Below are 26,140 nucleotides of genomic sequence, written 5' to 3'. Positions count from 1 at the left end.
AAAAATAATTACATGGAAAAAATACTAGAAGGAAATACATCAATTGTTAACTCTTTTTATCTACAATAAATACCTACAACAGTAATTATGGTTGTACATTATTTGTAATAAATATCTATTTTTGTATTCATAAAATTAAATAGATTAGTTAGTATGATGACTAATTTATTCATATTCTGTTTGGTGCCTTATATTCTTAGATTGGAAATCCATAGTTATGCCTACTAATATTAGTCTTTAAAAAGTTAATGTTTTTCAAACCAGAAATGTTATAAACCATTTTAAAAATGGTTGTATAGTTATATGCCATATAATGATCTTTCAGTCAATGATGAACTGCATGTGTGAAGATGGTTTTAGGAGATTATATTTCCCTTGTAGCTGTCTTAATTTCTGGAAATACATTTTATGATGTCCATCACCAACAAAAACATCTATAAAGGTATTTCTCAGAATATTTACATTTACAGCTATTTAAAAATATTTACATTTAAAGACTTTTTATTTATTTATTTATTTATTTTGGGGGGTACCAGGGATTGAACTCAGGGGCACTCGACCACTGAGCCACATCCCCAGCCCTACTTTGTATTTTATTTAGAGACAGGATCTCAGTGAGTTGCTTAGCACCTTGCTGTTACTAAGGCTGGCCTTGAAGTCATGATCCTCTTGCCTCAGCCTCCCAAGCAGTTGGGATTACATGCATGCACTACCACACCCAGCTTTATTAAGTGATTTATTATTAAGTGATACTGGTGTGTGGGCACTTCTTTAATAATGGATATTATAGACCTCCAACAGATGTTAAGTTGGTTGGGTCTCCTGCAGAGATAGGGAGAAAGGCTGTCTGTACCTTTAAATCAATTCTGTACGCTTGGTGAACAGCACAGATTTGGGTGAACAGTAAGAAAAATTATTCATAATGTAGACATTATTACAACATTTGATTTTTCAGAGAGAGCACTTGGAAAGTTTGGGAAAGTGGATTTTCCATCAACTCATACCAACTAATCTATCTAGCAAATTAGCAAAAAGGAAAAAAAAAGCCTAAGTTGATTTAGTCCTATAAATTGTTTAAAACACCTTATTAGAATATCTTCTTTGACTTTTACAGCAATCCTGTAAAACAGGCATGGAAAATATTTACATTTAAAGATTAAAAAAAAAGACTTTCAGTCAGGTTAAATACATTGGACAAGATCTTAAGCCAGTGTTTGGGGCTACACCTCAGTGTTAGAGTGCTTGCTAAGCATGCCCAAGATCCTGGGTTCAATTTCCAATCCAAAAAGAAAAGAAAAGGAAAAAACAAACACAACAATAAACAAGACAAAACAAACAAACAAACCCTCAAACTAGAGAATGAAGAAGCCAGGATCTGAATCCACATTTTTCTGACCATGAGGTTGATTCTTATTATAAGGAGAACTTGAATCTTAGTTTATTGACTCCATGTCCAGTTGTCTTATTGTACCATGTCATCATATTCTTCTCCCAAGATCTTATGGTGCTTCTAAGGTAGTCATAGGATTGAATCATGATCCACATCTAACAAAGAATTAGTGAGCATAAGGAAGGGAAGATTCTAGTTACATCAATGACTGTATACATGGCCACAGGATGGACCAGGAAATGGGACAGAGGTGAGGAGGACCTGAAACTCAAATACAGCCACAAAGTCCACACAGGTGAGATGAGTAATGGAAGCCTGCCAAGCATGAGAGAAACTAAATCAACTGCACAATAATAAATGGAACAGCCATGGATGTTACTGTGGTATGATGGCAGGGATTGCTGAAGAGGTGGGTACACTGGAGAGCATGTCCTATTAAATATTGGAGGATATAGTCATTATGAAGTTCCAGAAATTGTTGCCGAAAAGAAATTACCTCTGTAAGTTTTTCAGTTATCCAATAGTAGCTAGGCAATTAAAAGCCTACCAACAAAGAAAAGCCCAGGACAAGATGGATTCTTAACTGTTCCTGAAGAAATAACTCCGACTTTCCTCAATTTTGTTTATGAAATTGAAAGGGAGTGAATACTCCCAAATACATTCATAAGAAGCTGATGTAACCCTGGTACCAAAACCAGACAAAGACATTTCTAGGAAAGAAAACTACAAGCCAGTCTCCCTGATGAACATAGATGTAAATATCCTTAATAAAATATTAGCAAACCATATTCAAACTCATACTAAGAAAACAATACACCATGATAAAGTGGGCTTCATTCCAGGGATTCAAGGCTTGTTTGATGTATGCAAATCAATAAATGTAAGTCATCACTTAAATAGAATCAAGAACAAGAATAATATGATTATCTCAATAGATGAAGAAAAAGTCTTTGATAAAATTTAATAACTATCCATGTTAAAAACACTGAGGAAAGTAGTAAAAGAATGAACTCATTTTAACATTATAAAGGTAATATACAACAAACCCAACGCCAACGTCATCCTACATGGAGAAAAACTGAAAGCTTTTCCTCTAAAATCTGGGACAAAGAAAGGATGTTTTTTCCCAACACTTCTATTAAATATAGTTCTTGAAACTCTAGCCAGGGCAATCAGGCAAGAGAAGGAAATTAAAGGAATACAAATTGAAAAAGAAAAAGTCAAATTGTCACTGTTTGCAAATAATATATTATTCCAAGAAAACCCAAAATTCAACCAGAGGACTTCTAGAGATGATAAATGAATTTCACAAGCTGGGAGGATACAAGGTCTATACTCATAAATCAACAGCTTTTCTATATTCCAATAGTGTTTAAATTGAGAAAAAAAAAATCAGGAAACCATCCCTTTCACAATAACTTCACAAACAAAGGCTGGGAATTAATCTACCCAAGAAAGTGAAAGGACTCTACAATGAAAACTATAGAACACTGAGGAAAGAAATTAAAGAAGACCTCAGAAGACAGAGAGACAGACCTCTCATATTTTGGGATAGGCAGAATTAACATTGTCACAATGGCCAAACTACCAAAACAATATACACATTCAATGCAATCCCCCTCAAAATACCAATGACACTCTTCAAAGAATTGGAAAAATCAGTGCTTAAATTCATATGAAGAATGAGAGACCCAGAATAGTCAAAGCACTTCTCAACAAGAAAAGTGATACAAGAAACATCGCAATACTGGATCTCAAATTATACTACAAAGATCTAGTAACAAAACAGCATAGTACTGGCATCAAAATAGACATGAAGACCAATGAAATAGAATAGAAGATTTAGAGAAAAACCACAATACTTTATATATAGCCATCTGATATGTGATAAAGGTGCCAAAATATATATTGGAGAAAAGGAAACATTTTTAACAAATGGTACAAGGAAAACCAGATATCCACACGTACAAGAATGAAATTAGATCCCTATCTTTCACCCTGCACAAAAGCCAAATCAAAATGGATCAAAGAATTAAGAATAAGACTAGAAATCAGGCACTATTAAAAGAAAACATATGGTCAACACTCCATCATTTAGGCACTGGTACTGTCTTCCTCAACAAAGATCCCTAATGCTCAAAAAATAAAATCAAGAGTCCATAAGTGGGATGTCATCAAACTAAAAACCTTCTGCACATCAAAGGAAATAATTAAAAGAGTGAAGAAAACTTACAGAATGGAAAAAAGAATTACTTGCCAGCTACTCCTCTGACAAGGATTAATATCCAGAACACATAAAGAAATCAAAAAACTTGATGCAAAAACACCCCAATTAATAAGTGGGCCACAAAACTAAATAGAAAATTCTCATAAAAAGGAAGTAAAGTTAACAAATATATGAAAAAACGTTCAACATTTCTAGCAACCAGAGAAATGCAAATTAAATCTACACTAAGATTCATTTTCACCCCAGTCAAGATGGCAATTATCACAAACACAAACAATAATAACTGTTTTAGAGTTTGTGGGGGGGAAGGTACATTCATACATTTTGGGTGGGACTGAAAATTAGTACAAGTACTGTGGAAAGCAATGTGAAGTTTCATCAAAAAACTAGCCCAATGCTAGTTTCATCAAAAAACTAGCCCATACCACTGTATGACCCAGATACCCTATTCCTCAGTATTTATCCAAAAAGAACTAAAATTAGCATAATGTAGTGATATAGCTACTTCAATGTTTATAGCAGCACAAGTACACCAGCCAAATTATGGATTCAACCCAGATGTCTATCAACAGATGAATGAATCAATACAATGTGTATATATACACAATGGAGTTCTACAAAGCCATAAAGAAGAATGAAACAGATTATGGCATTTGCTGGTAAATGAATGAAATGGAGAAAATCATGCTAAGTGAAACATGCCAGAGTCAGAAAATAAAGAGCTGAATGTTTTTTTCTCATATGTGGGAGCTATAGCAAAAAAAAAAGGAGGGGGGAATGTGGCAGAAAAAGAGATTGGATATCCTAAAGATAAAAAGTAAATCAATAGAGTAGAAGAAGGAGAATGAGAAGGAGGGAGGAAGAAAGGGAAGGGATAGAAATATGCAAACAATTTAACAACAGCATGTTATGTACATTGATAAATGTACCAAAAAGACTGTCACCTGTATTCATATGCAGAAAATACCAATCAAAAATAGTTAAAGAAAGAAAGAAGTGAAAGGAAGTGAAGAGAGGAGAGAGAATACGGATAGGGAACAGGGAATGGAAAGTGGTAGGGGAAAGAGGATTGAAATTAAATTCCTTACATTTATCATTTTGTCAAAATGAGCCCAAGTACTATGCATAATTATAATGCTCTAATAGAGCAATTGAGTGAGGAGTGGACCCCAGGGCTCAAGAAAGACATGCTTTAATTAAGTTACAGTTCTGACTTTAATTAGTGTCTAGACTAGAAATATTTTTTTTTTGCAAGCTTGTAAATGTATTGGTAGTGGCTTGGTGATACAAATCACTCAGCTTTTCTTCCCCTAGGAGGAGTCCACCCAGAAGGTGACAAGGAAAGTTCAAAAAGCATGTGAGCAAAGGTGCAAATCTCTGTGTTATATCAACAGATTTAAACATTTGACTACTACCATATCCCCATAATGTTACAGGGAGGGTCACAACTTAGGGTAAATGCATGAAGTTCACCACCTCACCCACACACAATGTTTAGTCCACCAAAAGTTCTGCTGAATCTTCAGGGGCATCCTGATTCTGTAGCTAATTCCTTTCATAAACCATCTTTGAGTTGACTTGTAACATTAAAATATATGTTTTCCTATTTATAGAGCATTTATAATAATATTTACAGAAAATTTGGCAAATGCCACAAAGTACTTGGAAGAAGACTAAAAATATTAAATGTAATTTCATCCCTCAGAGACATTCAGTGTTGTCATTCTGGCATAGACTCTTCCAGTCATTTTGCTACTCTGTCATGGAAATGAGAAATGTGCAGCAGAAACAATAGTAGAAAAAAACATAAAGCAAACAAACTATTGGTTTTATATGAAGAAATTTAATATCAGCAATTGGATTTTGTGGTAAATTTGTTTTATAGGCATAAGCAATAGTAAAAAAATACAAAGAGGCCTAAGGCACAAGGATGTTGGAATCCAAATATGGGAGGGGAGGGGAAATGCGGACATCCTCAGCAACATTTTAAGTCATTTTGACCAAGGAGATAAAGGCCAATGATGACAGCAGTTTGGGCCAATGGAATGCAGTGATAACAGGTGAGGATACGGGTGAGACACATGGAAACACTTAGAGGTTCTGTAAAAAAAATACAGAAGATTTTTAGAAAATAAAACAACAATCAGATTGCACTTGAGTAGGAGGGATCCTGTACCAATCCAGTCTGAGCACCTTGTTTTTACCATTCCTCCTCTTCTACTCTCTGCCTAACTCAATCAAGATTTAAAATTTTTGTGATCTAAAATATTTCAGGCACTTATTACATATATGCCTTGTACATGTATATGCATATATGTTTTTTAAAGCATATGTATACAGTAGATGTAAATATTTCATAGATATTCACTATTACATTTTCCATTTAAATATACCCTTCCTGAGGAGGTATCTATGTTAAAAGACTAAGCACAGTTCTTATATTTTAAAAGCCATGGAGTCTTCAGCAGGATAGCCTGAAAAGTCAATATTTTTGGTTGAATAGCCACTCAAAGAATTGGCAAGAGACTGGAGAACAGGCAAACCACAGAGCCAAAGCCAGTCCAGAGCTCAGAAGCAGGAAGCACAGGCACTGTCTTTGGGTGGTAGGCAGCAAGGCTAGGACTTCACAGTCTTTGCAGAATTCCACTGTAGACACTGTGAGTTCCCCTGCTTATTCCCAATTCTTTGCATCAATAGGTTCAGATCTGGAAGCAGATGGGAGTATGTGGCTATTCAAGCCTGAGATATGTGCCATGGTCCACACTGCTCACAGTGAGGAATCCTTCAAAGTAACAGGGAGAGTGCACGTTGGAATGCCCACTTCCAGGGCAGCAGAGAAACCACTCTGCTATTCTTCTCCTGCAGCTAATCTAATTGCTTTCTTTGCATTAATAAGTCAAAGTCGAGCTGGCTTCATCTTAGTTTTTGTCCTCTGAATATTTTGTATAGCTTGTTTGTGAAACGTTATCCTCCCTGTGCTCAGGAATCCGATTTTACACAGCTCTATTTCATAGCTCCCGTTGCACTCTAAGTACAGGCTTACAGGATGGATTTTCAAATTTCGGAGCATTGCCTGTGATGTCCCAGGGACCACAATCAATCCTTCATTACTCACATGTGGGTTCTCTGCAGCTGATTCCTACTCTTAAGTATAGTTTCCCTTGCCATTCATTGGGGATGCCCAGAGAAATATTGCTCCCTTCAACATTAGCCAAATTCAAGTGTGGGCATGGGGTGCTGGAGTTGGACAGACTCTGTTGGGGCAGACTGTGAACCCATCCTAGCTTTTGCCTTGCCCTGCCACTGCTATTAATATTGGCTTCACTGTGAACTTTACAATTATTTAAGTTTGTTTTTCTTAGGGCTTGTTTTATCCATCAAAATTCTATGGAGTTTTGGTTTCTTTCCCTTGTTTATCATCAGAGGCCAGATATGGTTGTCCTTTCTGCATTATTTTATTTATTTATTTTTGTCTGTTAATTCTAAATTATCAATTTTTTTTATCAATTGTATTTCTTAGTTTTTATTTTTTTTATTTTTATTTTTTTTTATTGTTGGTTGTTCAAAACATTACATAGTTCTTGATATATCATATTTCACACTTTGATTCAAATGGGTTATGAACTCCCATTTTTACCCCGTATACAAATTGCAGAATCACATCAGTTACACTTCCATTGATTTATATATTGCCATACTAGGGTCTGTTGTATTCTGCTGCCTTTCCTATCCTTTACTATCCCCCTCCCCTCCCCTCCCCTCCCCTCTTCTCTCTCTATCCCCTCTACTGCAGATCATATCTCCCCCTTGTATTATTTTTCCCTTTCCCCTCGCTACCTCTTGTATGTAATTTTGTATAACCCTGAGGGTCTCCTTCCATTTCCATGCAATTTCCCTTCTCCCTCCCTTTCCCTCCCACCTCTCGTCCCTGTTTAATGTTAATCTTCTTCTCATGCTCTTCGTCCCTACTCTGTTCTTAGTTACTCTCCTTATATCAAAGAAGACATTTGGCATTTGTTTTTTAGGGATTGGCCGGCTTCACTTAGCATAATCTGCTCTAATGCCATCCATTTCCCTCCAAATTCTATGATTTTGTCATTTCTTAATGCAGAGTAATACTCCATTGTGTATAAATGCCACATTTTTTTTATCCATTCGTCTATTGAAGGGCATCTAGGTTGGTTCCACAGTCTTGCTATTGTGAATTGTGCTGCTATGAACATCGATGTAGCAGTGTCCCTGTAGCATGCTCTATTTAGGTCTTTAGGGAATAGACCAAGAAGGGGAATAGCTGGGTCAAATGGTGGCTCCATTCCCAGCTTTCCAAGAAATCTCCATACTGCTTTCCAGATTGACTGCACCAATTTGCAGTCCCACCAACAATGAACAAGTGTACCCTTTTCCCCACATCCTCGCCAGCACTTGTTGTTGTTTGACTTCATAATTGCTGCCAATCTTACTGGAGTGAGATGGTATCTTAGGATGGTTTTGATTTGCATTTCTCTGACTGCTAGGGATGGTGAGCATTTTTTCATGTACTTGTTGATTGATTGTATGTCCTCCTCTCAGAAGTGTCTGTTCAGGTCTTTGGCCCATTTGTTGATTGGGTTATTTGTTATCTTGTTGTCTATCATGAAATTCATATGGAAAAATAAAAGACCCAGAATAGCAAAAACAATGCTAAGCAGGAAGGGTGAATCAGGCGGTATAGCGATACCAGACTTCAAACTATACTACAGAGCAATAGTAACAAAAACAGCATGGTACTGGTACCAAAACAGACGGGTGGACCAATGGTACAGAATAGAGGACACAGAAACCTATCCACAAAATCATAATTATTTGTGTGGATTTGTGTCTGTCTGTGTGTGTGTGTGTGTGTGTGTATTATTGTAAATTATTATGTACACACTCTCTTTTTTGTCTCATTACCTTAATTTGGAGCTCAATACTATACATTTGATAGCCATAAATTTGTTGTAATTTAATTAAGCTGCTTATCTTCAGTGGCTATGAGGACATATTAGACAGGACTTAACACAATCATACTAGGTTTTTATTTTAGAAGTGAAAATCACTTTGGAAACATTGCTAAAGCTGCCTTTTCAATTTGGAAGAGTATTTCCCTTAGTCTCCTGCATTGTCAAAGATCCATTTTCACCTTGGATCTGGCAGTTTGGTGGTTATCAGACTGGGGATTCTCATAACTTCATGAAAAACTACCACCAGAAAACACTATGGAGTAACTTCTATGGCCTTTGAAATATGTTTATTAATTTTCCCCCAATCCCCCCTTTTTCTTTCTCTACCTTAAAATCATCACACAGCATAAACTAAAATAGACGTAGGCAGCTTATGTGTTCTAACAGATTGGACTGTAGTTTGTAAGTATTTGTTACATCTGTGAATCTCTCCTTCCTTTTTCTCTGTCTACAGACAGTTGCCAAGTTTAGAAAATAAAAATACAAGACATCCAGATAAATTAATATTTCAGGTAAAAAAATGAATAATTTTTTTTACTGTATATTCTAATATCGCATGGGACATAATTACATTAAAAAAGATCACTGTTTATCTGAAATTCAAATTTAATTCATCTATATTTTATCTGGTAACCTGATGTCTGTACCAGTTCCAGCTTCTTGTTCCTTATCACCATAATCATTTAAAAAGTACACAAAGGGTTTCTGCATTCAGAAATGAGGAGTCTATAAAACCGATTTTCCCTGGAAAACAATCAAAGAAAGATTCCTTAGCTTGCAAATCTTAAGTGTTGAGAAGAATGTGACAGAGCAACAGGGTAATTAGTTCTAAGGTAGGTGATGAAAAATTAGTTCTGTAGCAAAACACTGGTCTCAGCTGTGGCAGTTCTAGGGCATAGAGTATACTTCTGGTAATTTTTCCAGTACAGCTAACATACTGTGGCAGGCACATCTGGGTGACACAACATTCTGGAACTAAGTAAAAATGCCTGGGAGAAAACCTGAGTGTGTATGTGTTGAGTTAAACAGCCCTTTGTTATGAGGGCGTGGAAAGGGACCCAGAATATTGTGCTGAAATGGAAACTAATTGATGGACAGTATAATCACCACCTTAGTTAGCGCCCGGGGACTCTTTTCATACCAGCAAGCTGTAAATTTAAATGGAAACCAAAAGGATAGTACACTGCCCACAGCTCCACGTTCCATTACTTCATGTAGGAAATATTCAGCGAGTAAGAGAGAGGCTTACCAGATAATAGCTGCAGAGGAGCTGCATGGTGATTAAGGTAAGACCGAAGTGGCTGGTGAAAAAAATCTCAATTTAACAGTGGACAGATAAGATTGCCTATTTGAAGGATTAAACTCTATTCTTTGCTCAGGATGATTCATTTCAGTTCTGTGTGTTGAATAGCACAGTGATCTCTTATCTTAGACTAGCCTTGGACAGTGTAGTCTTTTAGAGATTATGTGATTTGGAGAAAGATGGCTCTATTCATGAGTCCAATCCATCATGGTGTATTTATCTTTTAAATGCCTGCTCTTTGGTATCTTGTAAGTACATGAGTATCAGTGGGTTCAAATCCCACTCAATTCTGCCCCTTGAGTCATGATAGAAATTATGAGCCTCCATTTATTTGGAAAGAAATGAAGCAGATGCTATCTATTTCTCAGGGATGGGAGTGTAGATTAACTGGGATTATTAGATGCAAAATGCTTGGGGTTTATTAATTGCTTCGTGGAAGGCTGCTTTACTCCCTTCTTATCTTTGTGATTTCTTACCTTCAGCTCTTTGCCTGAGGCCTGATGCGAGGGATTCTGCATGTCTTTTTAGAGTCAAACACTTCCTGCCCATATTCCTGAATCTTTTGAGACCCTTTCACACTACAGATGGGGAGGTATATTTGCTCTAGGCTGGAAGTAGCAGAGGGCTTCCCTCTTCCATGCCTACTCTAGTCAGCCGTCACTACCACCTGAACTAACGTGTTGAGAAAGGCCGTGAGGCTGCTTAGGGTTTGGTGACAGAGCTCCCTGGGTGGTTGACAAGGACTGCCGTCCGCACAGCAAGGGCTTGCTCATATCTGTGCTATGTGCTGTGTGACTTTCTCCTTGGTCAGGTTGTGAAGGAGACAGAGTTTGTATTCAGAACTTTGTTTATCCTATCCCTTCCATCACTTTTGGTGCCATCTTCCCCAAGTCCACTAGTTGAACCTACTGGCTGTGTCCCAGAGAAAATGAAGGGTATACTCAGTCATTTCTATTAGGAGCTGGGGGCTTAATAATCAATTCCTTCTGAGGAGTGTTTTGAAGAAAGGTACAGATGCAATGAACCAGCTGTTAGTACCAGGGTCCATAAGTATCCCTATGCAGGAGGATTACAGGGGGAAAGAAGATGCTTCTCAAAATCAGATCTTAAGCCCTTACCTCCCCAAACAGACAGATTCAAGCAATCTGTAGGGGTGTGTGTGTGTGTGTGTGTGTGTGTGTATAGATTCTTTAAAGTCCCACTGCATTCAGGTGCTTATGTGAATGAAAGGCCAAACAAGGCCAAAACCATTCCTTACTTTTGGTCATTGACTGACTTCCCTTCATTATTGTTCCAAGTCCTTAACTTAGACCTCTATTAAGAAATAAGTTTTCCTGAAAAAACCTAAGGGTGATAACATGGATGAGAAAATTTGAAAAGAGATTAAAGAAATGAGAAAGAAAAACAATATCATGATGAGTATAAAACATACATTCCAGAAGGTGGGCAGTCTTTGAAGAGAAGGAGTAAGACCAAAGACTAATGGATACTTTCACCTGTCAGATATTTAGACAATATGCTGAATGATGATTTTTTAACATAGCAACATTTTCCCCTGATTATCATCATAGAGATTTTGCAAAAATGTGGCTAACATTAAGAAAATACAATATCTGATAATTCCACTTTAACAATTGAACAATTGACCCCAGTTACTTACAATTATGGCACATTTTCTTCTAGTCTTACTTTCTTCTGTATTGACACTTACAAATTTGCACCTAAACTATTAATGCTGGCAACCCTTGGATTTTTTTTTAATTTACTCAAGGATGCAAAGTGAGGTGGCCTTGTTTTTTCTCAATTATGTTAACTTGAGCCCTCAACAATGCACTTATTAGAAAGTGTCCCTCAGCCACTTCTGAGAGTTTTCAGAGCCTTATCCTTATCAATGTTTTTCCTCCCTTTCATGCAACTGGCTGCATCTGCTGCTGCTGTTGCTGCCTGTGTGTCAAATTGATGGTTCCTCCTTTGTGGATCACTACTGGGAGTACTGCAGCAGTTTGGGAAACAGGATGCTGCTCACCCTGTGTCTTTTTCCCCCAATTCTTGAAGTAGACCTTCCATAATTGTCCAGTGCACACCTGGGACCAGGCTATAGCTTTTCCAGAAAAATTTACTGAAGTTTAGGGAATACGGAAGCAAAATATAATACATAATATAACTTACAATTGCTTCTACAAGTTCCCATTCTTAAAGTTTCAGTGGTCTGAACTTTTCTCAAAGAAAATGAGAATCCCCCTACCCACCAGGGCATAAGAGTTACCCACTTTGGTTTTCATTTATTGCCTCATTGTTAACCCCTTTCCAGAATGATTGGCGGTATGAGTTTCTACTCCCTTCAGAGATTGAAACACCCCTAATCCAACCCACAGAGGTTGGTCCACCAGGTCATGGGGATAAATAATTCAGTACTACTGGTCTTGGGAAACATCTCCTAAAGTCTAGGTTGTTGCTGCTTCAAGTACAACATGGTTCTTGACCTCCATATCTTCAAAGTCACAAGAAAGATCAGGCCTCTTCAACCAAGCTCCATATTTTGCAAAGAATTGTTGCCTGAACATCACATCTCTTTATGATCAAGTAATGATTTGAATGTATACAGCCATGTAAGTCCAGGCTTGGCAAAGAAACATTGTCTAAAGAAAGCAGTTTTGGGGGTTATCAAATACAGCTGTTTGACATTTATTAAACAAAACAACTTTGTCAGACTCTTATGTTTGTAGGTTGCTTAAATACATTTATGTATTGATTCTTGTTTTACATTGTATGACTTGAAGGAACCATACATAAACCAGGAAAAGTTTTCCCAAACATAAAGATACCACATGCAAATTTTCAAACAGTAGTTTTAAAAATAAGTCTTCAGGTCAAATTTCCACTTGTTATATGGCATACACATTTGCATAATTGAAAGTCAAACTTTACATATAATTCTGTTATTTGCATTCTGTAACTTAATTTTTCATTGAACACATTTTCCAGTAATCATTATTTTGAAAACATAGTTTTTAAATGATTTTATGATCTTCAAATCTATAGTTAATATAACTATTAATTTGGGATACTTATGTTGTTCACAGTTTATTAATATAAATGTTTTTAAAATAAACATTTTTTTTGTACATAATCAATTGCCTGTTTTTCTGATTACTTTCAATAATTCAGCTTTCATTAATCGATCTCTCCAAAACTTAATGCTTAAAAGCAACGAACATTTATTATTTTTTCATGGTTCTGTAGAAAACATAAGTAGAAATAGAAAATCTGCTTTTCTGGCTCATCGTGGTTCTGAGTGACTAGATAACTAAAAAGATTGGGACTCTCCACAACTCATCTCACATCTTCAAGGAAACCATCTCAGGCATATTCATAGTGGCAGAAGGGTCGCCCACAATAGGAGGCAGCCAACCCCATTGCAAAAGGAAGTTCAGGGCTCTGCTCATGTCAGATTTTCTCAAGTCCAGTATTATGGCCAATCCTAGATTCAAAGGACAGAGAAAGAGGCTCCATCTCTTTATGGGCAGAGAGATAGAGTGAACATGAGTTGGGCCTGTACACAGGGAGGACTGATTGCAGCTGCTACCATTTGTACATATAATCAGCTACATTTTCCCTGAATTTCCCCAAGTAGAATGAGTGCTTCAGAGAGTGTGAACTTTTTTTTTTATCATGTTTCTCAGTGGGTATAGCCAAACATACTGCACAGAGAATTTGCATTGGCGTGTATTTCCAATGACGGTCTATTTTAGGTTCTACATAAAAAACATCAACACTAGTATTGAATATAAATCTTAAAATTCGAGAATTATATGTTCTACTTTAATTTGCATTACTTTAATTACTCATGCAGATTAAAATTCTACAGGTTTATTAGCTATTCATATTCTCCACTTTGTGAATTTTCTTTTTATTTCCTTGAGGTCATTTTGTGTTTCCCATGGATTTGGGTGTGCCTTTTACAAAAGAATAACACTAAATATTAATCTGTCATAGTTTATATAAATGCTTTTCTAGCCTTTTGTTTTTAAAGATGTATGAATTTTAAATGTTTATAGTCAATATATTTCCTCTGCTGTTTATTTCCTTGCTGTTAAGATGAAAAATTTATTACCACCAAGAGGAAAATATGTATTTATCTACGTAGTCCTCATTTTTTTTTAATATGAAATCATTTTTAAACAGTTAGCTACTTAATTCATCTAGAGTTTATTTTGGCTTCTAACATGATATAAACTGATTTTCCCCAAAAAACAAATTTTCTTTAACATCATTTAAATTATGTATATACCTTTCTAAACACTGCACTCTGAAAAATTGAAACCATAGAAAATTGGAGAAAATATGGAAATATGGTGACTCCCTTTGTATCTATTGACCAGATTAAAAAATTGCTGATAGCTAATTTACTTTTTCTATATCTATCTACTTTCTTTCTACTTTCATATTCTTTAGCAATAAATCCTAGGCATCTATCATTAGATATTTTAATATTTGTGTCTGAAAGATGAGAGTCTTAAAAACTTAACAATACCATTATTATCATGCCCTAAATGTTCATAATTCTTTAATATAGTCTTTTTTGCAATTGTGTCATAATATTTTCATGATATGAGAACCCACATTAAGTAAGTAAACTGCAATTTGTTCAGAAAGCTCTTAATTCTTTTTAATCTAGTAGGTTTCTCCCTCTTTGATTTTCCTTCTAAAACTATTTGTTAAAGAAACCTCAGTGTTTTTCTAATAAGCTTTTGTACAGGCTGGATTTTTCTTACTAAATCTTACAATTTTGTGTAGCAGGTTTTCTTGCTCCTGTATTTCCTCTAATTTGTGATTTTTATCTAGAAGCTTGGTCAGATTTATATTCAGTTTTTGGACAAAAATAGTTTTAGATGATATTGTACATTTCCATTAGGATATTCATATAATAAAGTTGCTTTTCTTTGGGGGATGTCTTACTCTTCTTTTTACTGTTATAACAGAATTCCATAGACTGGGTACTTTATAGTGAGTATAAATTTATTGGTTTACAGTTTTGAGTCCTGGCAAGTACAATCCACAGTGTTAACATCCAGTCAGAGACTTCCGGCTATGTCAAGTTGGTGGAAGCTAGTGCTTGGTGGAATGGCAAAGAGAAAGAGAAGTGACTGGGACTCACACTTTTATGATAACATTAAACCTGCCCATGAGGTGGTCTTAATCATCCTCCATGTCCTAATCATCTCTAAAGATCCACCTTTCCAAATCTCTAAAGGAAAAGCTTGATTCTTTGCTTTTGTTTACCAGTCTTAAAAATGGTAAATTAGTTCATTAACATCGTCCCATGTGAACAATTATGTTTTAATTTTTTAAAAATATTTTTAGTTGTAGATGGACACAATACCTTTATTTATTTATCTTTTTATGTGTTGCTAAGGATTGAACCCGGTGCCTCTTCCATGGGAGGCAAGTGCTCTACCACTGAGCCATAACTCAGCTGTGTTTTCATTTTGAATATTATTATGATATTCTGTGCTTAAAAATATTTGATGTTTATGAATTTATTGCAGTTATTATAAATGTAATAATTTTTTATCGATTCATTCATTAATGGATACTTACGCTGGTTTTATACTTTGGATAATGTGAATTGTGCTGGGTAAGCATATATCATTACAGTGTGAATAATTTAATTCTTTGGGATAAATATTGAGGAGTCCTATAGCTGTGTCATATGGTGTTTCCATTTCTAGTCCTTTGAGGAACCTCCTTACTGATTTCCATAGTAGTTGTTCTAATTGACAATCCCACCACCAGTGTAAAAGTGTTCTTTTTTCCCCCACATGCAGTTGTTATTTTTATTGCTGCTCAAATTTTTCTCATTTCTGGCAGTAGAATGCTTTTCAAGTTGGATATTGAGTTGTCATGAACTTGAAGGTCTTTAAAGATTTTCTTGCTTTCTGCTATCACAAGAGGTTCCAGTGTCCCTGTGTATACCCCCTGTTCCAACACACTGGGATCACTCATTCATTCAATTTTAGTGCAAATTGGTATTTATGAAGCCTAATTTGAATTCTTAAGGGGCTCATAGTAGTAGATTGCTCATTGTTGACATTTTTCATTATTCAGAACTAGAAAATACAGTTTTATATATATGGGAAATATATAAAATATATAATTTACATATGTGTAGTTATAAAACTATAATACACACATATATATAATTTATTTAAATAGCTATTGAATAGATTCTTCCATTCAGGACTACAGAATTTTAACTTAACCATATTGATTTAACATCTGCATTTCTTTTTCCAGTGCTAAAAAACATAAGTTTGCAATGACACATACACAATTTTCTTCATTTCATAATATACATGCAACAGTGTCAGCTTATCACCAAAACTATTACCATACTTGATTACTAAAAGGAGTATAGGACTTTTGAGTGTTGTTTAAGGGTGTGTGTGTGTGTGTGTGTGTGTGTGTGTGTGTTCTTTCAAGAAATGTCCCATTACAGGAATTTAGTGGCAATTGCTGAGTTGTTTACCATACCTTGTCCACCAAACCAGACACATGATTTGCCGTTTTTATTTTGCTTTAAGTGTTAGGAATGGCTAAATTTTGATCAATCTGTAAAGCTCTTTTGCTTCTTAATCTGAATCTCTTCTCTTACAGCTGTATTTCATGGTTGGAACATTAAATCAAAAGAATATGGTGTATGTAATGCAGCATCCAAAAATATCACATGTGTGCTGAAACATGCCAGAGTTCTGACTCTTGAGTCTCCAAAGGGGTTGTGAGGGCAGGAAATTGTTCTACTCAAACAGCATCATAATGCTGAAGGGAGACCAAATGAATAGCACAATAGCTGTGAATGCTTTTATATACGCTGTGAGACGTCGTGTGGCAATTGTGTTATAATCATTGCCAACTTGTTTACTGTTGTTTTGAGCCTTTTATTCCCTTCAACTGTGCTGCCAAAAATTCAAATGTCTGAGAGTGTGCCCTGAACAGAAAACACCAGGGAGGAAGGGGACAGGCACATGGCTGTCCTTCAGTAGCCTTAATCTAGGAGCCTGGGGCTCAGCAGCACATCCCCAAGGGGTGTGGATGGGAAACTCATTGTTAGGAACTCCTAAGGAAAGAGGGAGGCAGAACTTTGTTCAGTGACAGTGATAATGAGAGAGGGCTGCTTCAGAAGATTCTTTGAATGCTCTCTCTGAGGACTCATGCGGCAGCTGTGAAGAATAAGGCAAAAAATCTAGAAAGAGCACTTTCTTCCAATTTCTGTTAACACTCTATGAAAACAATAAAATCCTGCTTTATAGCTCAAGTATAAACACATGCTGCCCAAGATGGGGTGAAAGCCTTATTCACACCTTGGGGAAGAGACCATTTCCCACCAAAACAGGAAGAAGGATAAAGAGCCAGTCGTCACATGGAGCACAGGGGGCTGTGGAGGGTGATTCTCAGTGAACTTCAAGAAGTGGTGTAGATGCATTTGGAGCAGGCAGGAGCATTGTGGCTGCTGCCATATCCCAGACAAATAACTGTGCTAGAAGTAGACCCAAAGCTATTTCATATTTTAGATTATTCTATTTTCAAGGTAAAATAAAACACTGTTTATATCATTTTGGTTAATTGTTAATATTCTTAGGTAATGGGTAGAGCTTAATAAATACTATTTACTTCTGTTACTCAAATTCAATATTAGCTCTGGTCTGGTAGCAGTGGAGGATAAACAACCGTCATGAAGAAATCTTTATTAATTATCATGGCAATGAACATCTTTATGCATCTTTCCTGTCACAACTTTTTTTTTTCATGTACTGAACTTTAAAAAACTGGCATAAGCCATTCTGCCATATTGTGAGCCAGGAAAGTAATTCTATCAAAGGTCAGAGGAGTGTTCCTGGGGCAAGTGTAGGTACATAATACTTTATATTCATTTTTTAAAAACATTTTTTACACATATAAGTGGGATAAAACAAGAAAACAAGCATAAATGGAGGCACCCAGAGAGAACATGCACATTAATCATAAACTAAAAAATATATGAGTTTTCAACTCATATGTCCTTAGCTATTTCATTTTTCTTTTTCCTTTAGGAATAAATCAGTTGTGTCATTTGGTGTGGAACAAAATTCAGATCTTTTACCCAATGCCTACCTCTTTTTTTTCCCCCTTACATAATTAGGCCTTAGTTCCATAATTAAATTGTAAGCATCTCTCTGGAAGTCCTTTTGATGTTTTATGGTTCCAAATTTCCATCAATTTCCCCTCATATGTTCCCAGTTTATCACCAGAATTGTCAAAGTTCAAGAATATGCGAGGTCTGTCATGTCCTAACACTCTACGTAATTAACAAAATTAAGAATCCCAGAATACTCCTTCTAACACCTGAAAATTTTACATAGTGTTGCTAGACAGTTCCCTATACCATGTGCCAAAACCCAATATCCTGCCCAGTCCTTTAAAAGAGAAGATTCATGTTTTGAAAATTAAAATAATAATAATAATAATAATAATATTGAAGGGGTCTAATAGGAGAAAGAATGTTTTGATTTCTCTCTTTTGGAGAGAAGTAGGGGACCTCTCATATCCTGAAGGAGCTACACCAGGGTCTATAAGTGGCCTTATTCCCCCTTGGTTAGCCCTTTCATCTTTGGTTTAATTTTTTTTTTCTTTTTAAAGCAAATCGCAGACATCATATCATTTCGCAGAGGGGTAAAAAAGTCTTGCTGTATTATTAAGGATAAAAACCAGACCAAAAAACAAAACCAAAAATAAACACAAAAAAAACCGTTTAGAGGAACATTTCTTTTGCCTTTCACTGACAGCTAAGCAAACAAGTTAAAACAGAACCTCTGGGGAAATTAGGGAACCACAAACCTGCCACCCTAAGAGATAAATGCAAAATAAAGCAATAGAATGCAAGTGTGAACTCTTCCCAAGTGACCACCTGCCTGCCCTTGGCTGTACTCTGGGGCTTACCTTGCAGGGCTGGGGAGGAGAAGGGAACCAGAAATGCCTTCTATATAGTGAGGGGGAGAGGGGTCTCTGAGAGATGCAGCCTTTCTCTCACAAACGATCTGATGCATGCATCGTATGTCAACAAAGAAGAGAAACCCTTTACCTCTGGGTCTTGAGTGAAATGCGCTTTTCAGGCCTGTAGATTGCGCTAGCATTTTACATTTAAATACAAGGTCATTTCCCTGGGCAGGAGGTTGCCCTCACATTTCTAAGAACAGAAAAGAAAAAGTACAAAAGCCCTGAAAACACAAAGACTCTGTCATCTTCCCTTGTTAGGAAAGCACCTTGTTAAGCACACGGTCCCCTCTGACCAGCATAAATTGCATTTTCATGGAAATTCTTGTCAGTGGGAAAGAATTGCTAGCAAATGACAGTAGATTTTTTTCTCTTCATGTAATTTTTTTTTGTATGTGTTTGAAAAACAATACAAGTTTACTGAAAATAATACAGATAATCAAAAGAAGATAAAATAACCCATAGTTATGCTGCTCCAGAACAAATGGTTTAAATATTTTGTTGTATTTTCTTTTAGTCTAAATTTCTGTGTGTTTGTGTGTGTGTGTGTGTGTTTGTGTGTGTGTGTGTGTGTGTATGTGTGTGTGTTTATTAACTTTTAACCAGTTGATACCAGGCAGACCATTTGGGGGTCTTCATTTTTCATTTGAAGAAACGAATATTCAGACTTCCTCTGGATTTTGGAGTTGCCTGGAACTTTTGAGCCCCTTTCTTCCCTGCTTGGGTTTAGTATAGGATGGTGGGAACAATTTTTTAGGTTACCAGTTGTTATGCAGATCAGAGCTGCCTGGCAGCGACTGCATGGGACTCCTAGGAGGAAGGTTGGTTGCTTAGCCCAAAGTTGAGATATCACCTCCCTAGCATCTTCTTCCTCGCCTTTCCAGTATCTTCCTAAGACATGCAGTGCTACATGCAGATTTACCACTTCTGCTTCATCCAAACTCAGCTCATCACCTCTTCTGTCTCTTTCATCCACCCTCTGGTTTTCCAAGTACTGGCAGGACAAGCTACTGGGTAAGAAATACACATCTTTTAGCCAGCAGAAATCACCCCACTGAGTTACTTCACGTGGTATCCAAGGAGGGAAAAGATCTAAGAACACAGACCCATATTCATCATCTGTTCTGGATAGAAAATTAGTTTGGATTTTTTTTTTTAGTTTGATTCCATCCCATTTATTGATTCTTGGTTTTAATTCTTGCGCTATAGGAGTCTTATTAAAAAAGTTGGGGCCTAATCCCACATGATGAAGATTAGGGCCTGCTAAGAAACAATCTGTGAGGTGAACAGAGAGCCTACAGCCTGGGAGCAAATTTTTACCCCTCACGCATCAGATAGAGTACTAATCTGTAGGGTATATAAAGAACTCAAAAAGCTAAGCACCAAAAAACAAAAAACAAAACAATCAACAAATGGGCCAAGGACATGAACAGACACTTCTCAGAAGAGGATATACAATCAATCAACAAATATATGAAAAACTGCTCATCATCTCTAGCAACTAGAGAAATGCAAATCAAAACTACTCTAAGGTATCATCTCACTCCAGTCAGAATGGCAGCTATTATGAATACAAACAACAATAAGTGTTGGTAAGGATGTGGGGAAAAAGGTACACTCATACATTGCTGGTAGGACTGCAAGTTGGTGCAACCAATATGGAAAGAAGTAAGGAGATTCCTTGGAAAACTGGGAATGGAACAACCATTTGATCCAGCTATCCCTCTCCTTGGACTATAACCAAAGGACTTAAAAACAGCACACTACAGGGACACAGCCACATCAATGTTTATAACAGCACAATTCACAATAGCTAAACTGTGGAAGCAACTTAGATGTCCTTAAATAGATGAATGGATAAAAAATGTGGCATATATACACACTGGAATTTTACTCAGCATTAAAAGAGAATAAAATCATGGCATTTGCAGGTAAATGGATGGTGTTGGAGAAGATAATGCTAAGTGAAGTTAGCCAATACCAAAAAAAAAAAACAAAGGTCAAATGTTTTATCTGATATAAGGAGGCTGACTCATAGTGGGATAGGGAGAGGGAGCATGGGAGGAATAGATAAATTCTAGATAGGGAAGAGGGGTGGGAGGGTAAGGGAGGAAGCAGGGGATTAACAAGGATGGTGGAATGTGATGGACATTATTATCCAAAGTACACATATGAAGACATGAATTGGGTGTCAACATACTTTATATACAAACAGAGATATGAAAAATTGTGCTCTATATGTGTAATAAGAATTATAATGCATTCTGATGTCATATATTTAAAAAAGTAAAATCAATTTAAAAACAATTAGTGCTACTATTGAAAACAAGGGAGGAGACTCAAGAAAGCAGGAAGGGATGCCAACTTCTCTGAGGATAAGCCTTCCATTGGGATTAAGCAGGTTTTTGAAAGTTAAAAAGTACCATAGTTCTCTGGAATGAAGGGAACCCAGGAATTTACATTAAAATTCCTAAGGAACTGTTCTGAGTGGGTGATACCCTCTTTTCTACTATTGCCTTATTTATTATTGCTATTTGTTATGAGTCACTCTTCACACACCCTTTCCAAATGTCTGAGCTTTGTAATTCTAAACTTTTTGATGTTATCATCTCTCTAATTACTTTTTTCCTTTATAACTTATTTTTAGTTTTTTATTTATTCTTTTTAGTTGTACATGACAGTAGAGTACATTCTGACATATTTATACAAGCAAGAAGTACATCTTATTCTAATTATGGTCCTAGTCTTATGGATGAACATGATGTGGAGATTCACTGTGGTGTATTCATATATGTACCGATTTCTTTATTCTTTATCCTGGCAAAGTTGGAGGTAGAAAACCAGGACCTGTGGACCAGCTTGATGGAGAAGGTCAAGCCATCCAATGAAAATCATCCTGGACATGAACTGGGAATCCCAGTTGGCTTCAGGGAGGGCAAATGAGGAAGATCAACTGTAGTGTTAATTTGTTCCTCATGTAACCCCTAGATACTAATGAGGACCAACACACATAAGAGTGTGGTTTATTTAGCAGGAAATAATTAATGCAAATCCTCCATTAAGTTGTATGACACTACTCCTTCCTAGATGGAAAAGTGGCAGATACCCACTCTCCCTTACTCAGAGATTACAAGGTGACTTCCCTAAACACAAACTAAAAATTTTGAGAGGAACCTAACATTGTTTATGCATTCAACAATCATTTGTAGAATGTCTTCTTAATAGTAGCACAGAGATATAGGTTAAACATTGCTAATCTGAAAAGCTGAAATCTCCAAAATTGGAAATGTTTTGAGCATTGACATGACTACATGTAGAAAATTCCACACCTGACCTCATGTAACAGACTGCAATCAAAATTCAAGTGCACAAAGACTATTGTATAAAATAACCTTCAGGATATTTGTAGATATGAAGCATAAATGGATGTTTTCACTGTGTCTCATCTCCAAGGTGTTTCATTATATATATGAAAATATTCCAAAAATCTAAAAAAAAATGAGAACATTTCTGGTCCTAATCATTGTGGATAAGGGACATTTATTAACCTGTATACAGACAAACAACAGATCATTTCTTTCCTCAAAGAGCTTCCAGTGCAAATAAATAGTAAAAATAACACAGAGTAATCTGAAATTCATATTATTTTAGAAATACACAGAAAACACCATTGTAGGGAAAATAAAATCATTCAATTTTGATTCCTGGCACATAAAAAGTCTTTTATAATAATCAAGTAAATAAGTACTATCAGAAAGAATATCTTTAAGGGAATGTTACATTTGAACTGATTGTTGAAGGAGGAGCAGGATTTTGTCAGAACCCAACTAGATGCTTTGTGTGAAGACAGGAAAGTGTATAAAATGGTCAAAATATGACAATAAACACAGTGTGGTTGGTCTGGGAACTCAGAGGTAAGAGGAGAAGTGCATGTCATGAAGGAACTTGACTACCTGTGGTGTAAGGGTTTGGCCTTTGTTCTCTAGATAAGAGACAACTAAGTGTCCCTGAGGAGGAAAGTCGTATGATCTGACTTGTGTTTGAGGAAACTGAGCATTTCAGGAAGAATTGGAAAGATGAGACTGGCAATATTCAACTGTGATATTTGCATTCACCTGTTATAGATTCCAAAAACTCTGGGAGTCAGATTTGGCTCGTTTTCTCCATTTCACCTGAAAGAGAATAAACTTGGAGAGGGATAAGATTTGCCCAGGGAAGCACAGCAAGTAATACACAGGCACTCTAAGAAGCCCTGTTGTTAGTTCTGATCCTGGTGCTATGGTGTGAATTAATATCAGTAAATTGTTTGGGGGTTTTATCAGCATTGAGATATCAAGCGCATGTTGTCATAGCTGAAGCCCACATCTATGATACAATCATTAAAACAGGTCCCAGACTCATCCAACAAGAAAATACATGTGGGGATTTCCTGGTGGCTAGTTTGGTGTGATAAGAATGTCAACAGAGATGACAGAATTCAAATTATAGTTAGATCTGAGACACATGGTCTTTCTAAGAAAGTGCTTAGAAATTTCAATATTTCTTTTAAAAAGATGAAGGCTGAACTTTTAAAAATTATGAGCGCTTCTTTTCTCTGTCATATTTAAATGTTAGTAGCATTAAAAATATCCTTAGGCATCTTCAAATGGATTTCAGAATTTACACTATCTATTCACAGGAGAGTTTCTTGAAACATTCTGTCTTCTTTGGTCTTTTGCAGACCCCTAACTTCCCAATCTTAACCCAGCAATGTTTCAGCTTGTTTGATTTTGTCACATCTAGTTAATTTTTAGAAACTCAATCTTTGTACAGAGGGGGGTATATAACTGGTTAAACTTTGTTAGCTGGATGAAAAATAGACTAAAGATACAGAATGCAATTTTATCCCAGCCAAGTGGAGACACTCCTCCCAGGTTCAGTGGGGGCTCCTGAGCCTGGCATCTACCTTGGGAAAGAAGTGGTGAGCTTGTCTCCATGACTCAGAGGATGGTATAACCCTTTAATGATTCAGTATGCCAATATCTGGAAAGGCTACTTGTGAACAGCTTTTTGGCATTGGTTCATTTGACAAGAGTTATTTTATAAATTATAGAAGGTAGAAGCAATGAGTGTATCCTATATAGCATATATGCTCACCTAATAAATTATAAAATCCATTAAAAAGATTGTAGATTTTAGTATATTTCAGGTTCTGTTTTTGGACTTAAAAAAAGAAATAAAAAACAAGATTAGTTATGAGCTTAGGTCTTTGTTCTTCATTCTCAATCTCCCAGTACTCACAGGATTTAATTTCAGAAACTGATGGCTGATTGGTAGGGAGACTTTGGAAACCAAAGGACTATCTCTTTGGCTCCTTTTATTTTATTCTTATTCCCTAGTGGAAAATATCTGGGGCAAGGAAACAGTATAGGTCCTGTTATGGTTTAATTATGAGCTGCTCCCCAAAACTCCTGTGTTAATGCAGGGATGTTCAGATGTGAAGTAATTGTATTATGAGCACTGTAATCTAATCAGTGGATTAATCCATATGTTGGATTAATATATATTTTTGACATATATATTTTTTTTAATTTTTTTTTTTTTGGTACAAGAGATTGAACTCAGGGCCACATCCTCAGCCCTATTTTGTATTTTACTTAGAGACAGGGTCTCACTTTGTTGCTTAGGGCCACCTTTTGCTAAGAGTGGCTTTGAACTGGAGATCTTCCTGCTTCAGCCTCCAGAGCTGCTGGGATTACAGGTATGCATCACTACACCCAGGGAGAATTAATAATTGAATGGACTAATTTGATGGCAACTATAGGCAGATGGGGTGTGGCTGGAGTGGTCACTAGGGGGTTGACCTTGGGGATTATATTTTGTTCCCTTGGCTCCTTCCTCTTCCTCTCTTTCTCTCTCTGCTTCATGGCTCTTTCCTCTTCCATGCCCTTTCACCATTATGTGTGCCTTCCTTTAGGCCCAGAGTGATGGAATAGGCTAGTTGGACTGAACCTCTGAAATTATAAGCCCAAAATAAACGTTTCCTTCTCTATGTCATTCTTGTCAGGTATTTTGGTCATAGCAACAGAAAGCTGACTAACAGGTCTTGGCACATAACACTGTTGCACTTCTAGGCTGGGAAAATTGTGGGCATTCACCAAACCTGTGAAAGTGATGTGCTGACAAGCTCTTAGGCTACTCCAAAATTTCCTCCTCTTCTGGGCTTCTTCCCATTTCTGGAAACTATCATTTAGGGCAATAATTCTTAAACTTAGTGTACCTAATTATCACCTGGGCAACTTGGTAGAAATTCAGAGTCCCAGGCCTTCTTTCTCCTGGACTAAGCCAGGTGAACCCGATACACACCAGAGTTTGAGAACCATTGTTTTAGAGACATTCCTAGGGACAGTTCCCAGTTACATTTTTCATTATGGACCCAGGTCTTTCACTTGGGGAAGGAAGTTCCAGAATCTTTTCAGCGACAGTGAGAAAAGACAGCCTGCGCTTTCTCACAGAACTTACACACTAAATGTCAGAGGTGTTTTGAAGAAAAACTATTTCAGGTGGGTTTTTTGTTGTTGTTGGTTTTTGTTTTTGTTTGTATGTTTACAAGTTCTGTGAGATAGGTAGGCTTTTCCAATCAAGTAAAGTAAGAGTTTGGGGGCATATTTAAAATTTCATTCTAGAGAATTCCCAGAACCTTCAATATGTTTATTCTTACAAGTTCCCAAACACTGTTCCAACATAAAATATGTATCAAACTTCTTTAGGTGTGGGATTATTTTTTTTCATAGGGCATATTATTAGATATTTGACAGTGCATAGTTGTTTTCTTTAGGAAACCCTGTTTTGAAGAACTATTAAAGCCCTATGAGAATCTGGCTCAAGTTAGGTTTGGTCAGTATTAGCAAGGCCAAGGTAAGGCCAGTGTTAACTCACGTCAATGTCAACATTTGTTCCCCTACATTAACCTGCTGATGTGATTACTGTATGTGCTAAGAGAGGGTTTGCTTCAATTTTAGTGACTGTATTCCCTGGTATTCTTTTAAATTTTATTATTGTTTTTTGATGTTTGAAGCCTTAGAGGAGGCCTCCTGCTGCCTTTTTCTACTTGATTTCCCCAGGTCATTATAGTTCTGTAAGACATGTGCTCAAGTACCAAGGAATGAAATTTTAAATATGCCCAAAGAACAGAGACGCATTTGTAACACTTTGTTCTTTTGTGTTTT

Source organism: Callospermophilus lateralis, unplaced genomic scaffold (genome assembly GCF_048772815.1).
Source record: "Callospermophilus lateralis isolate mCalLat2 unplaced genomic scaffold, mCalLat2.hap1 Scaffold_82, whole genome shotgun sequence".
NCBI classification, from domain to species: Eukaryota; Metazoa; Chordata; class Mammalia; order Rodentia; family Sciuridae; genus Callospermophilus; species Callospermophilus lateralis.
The sequence above is the reverse complement of the archived record's forward strand: the minus strand, read 5'-3'. Positions refer to the sequence as shown.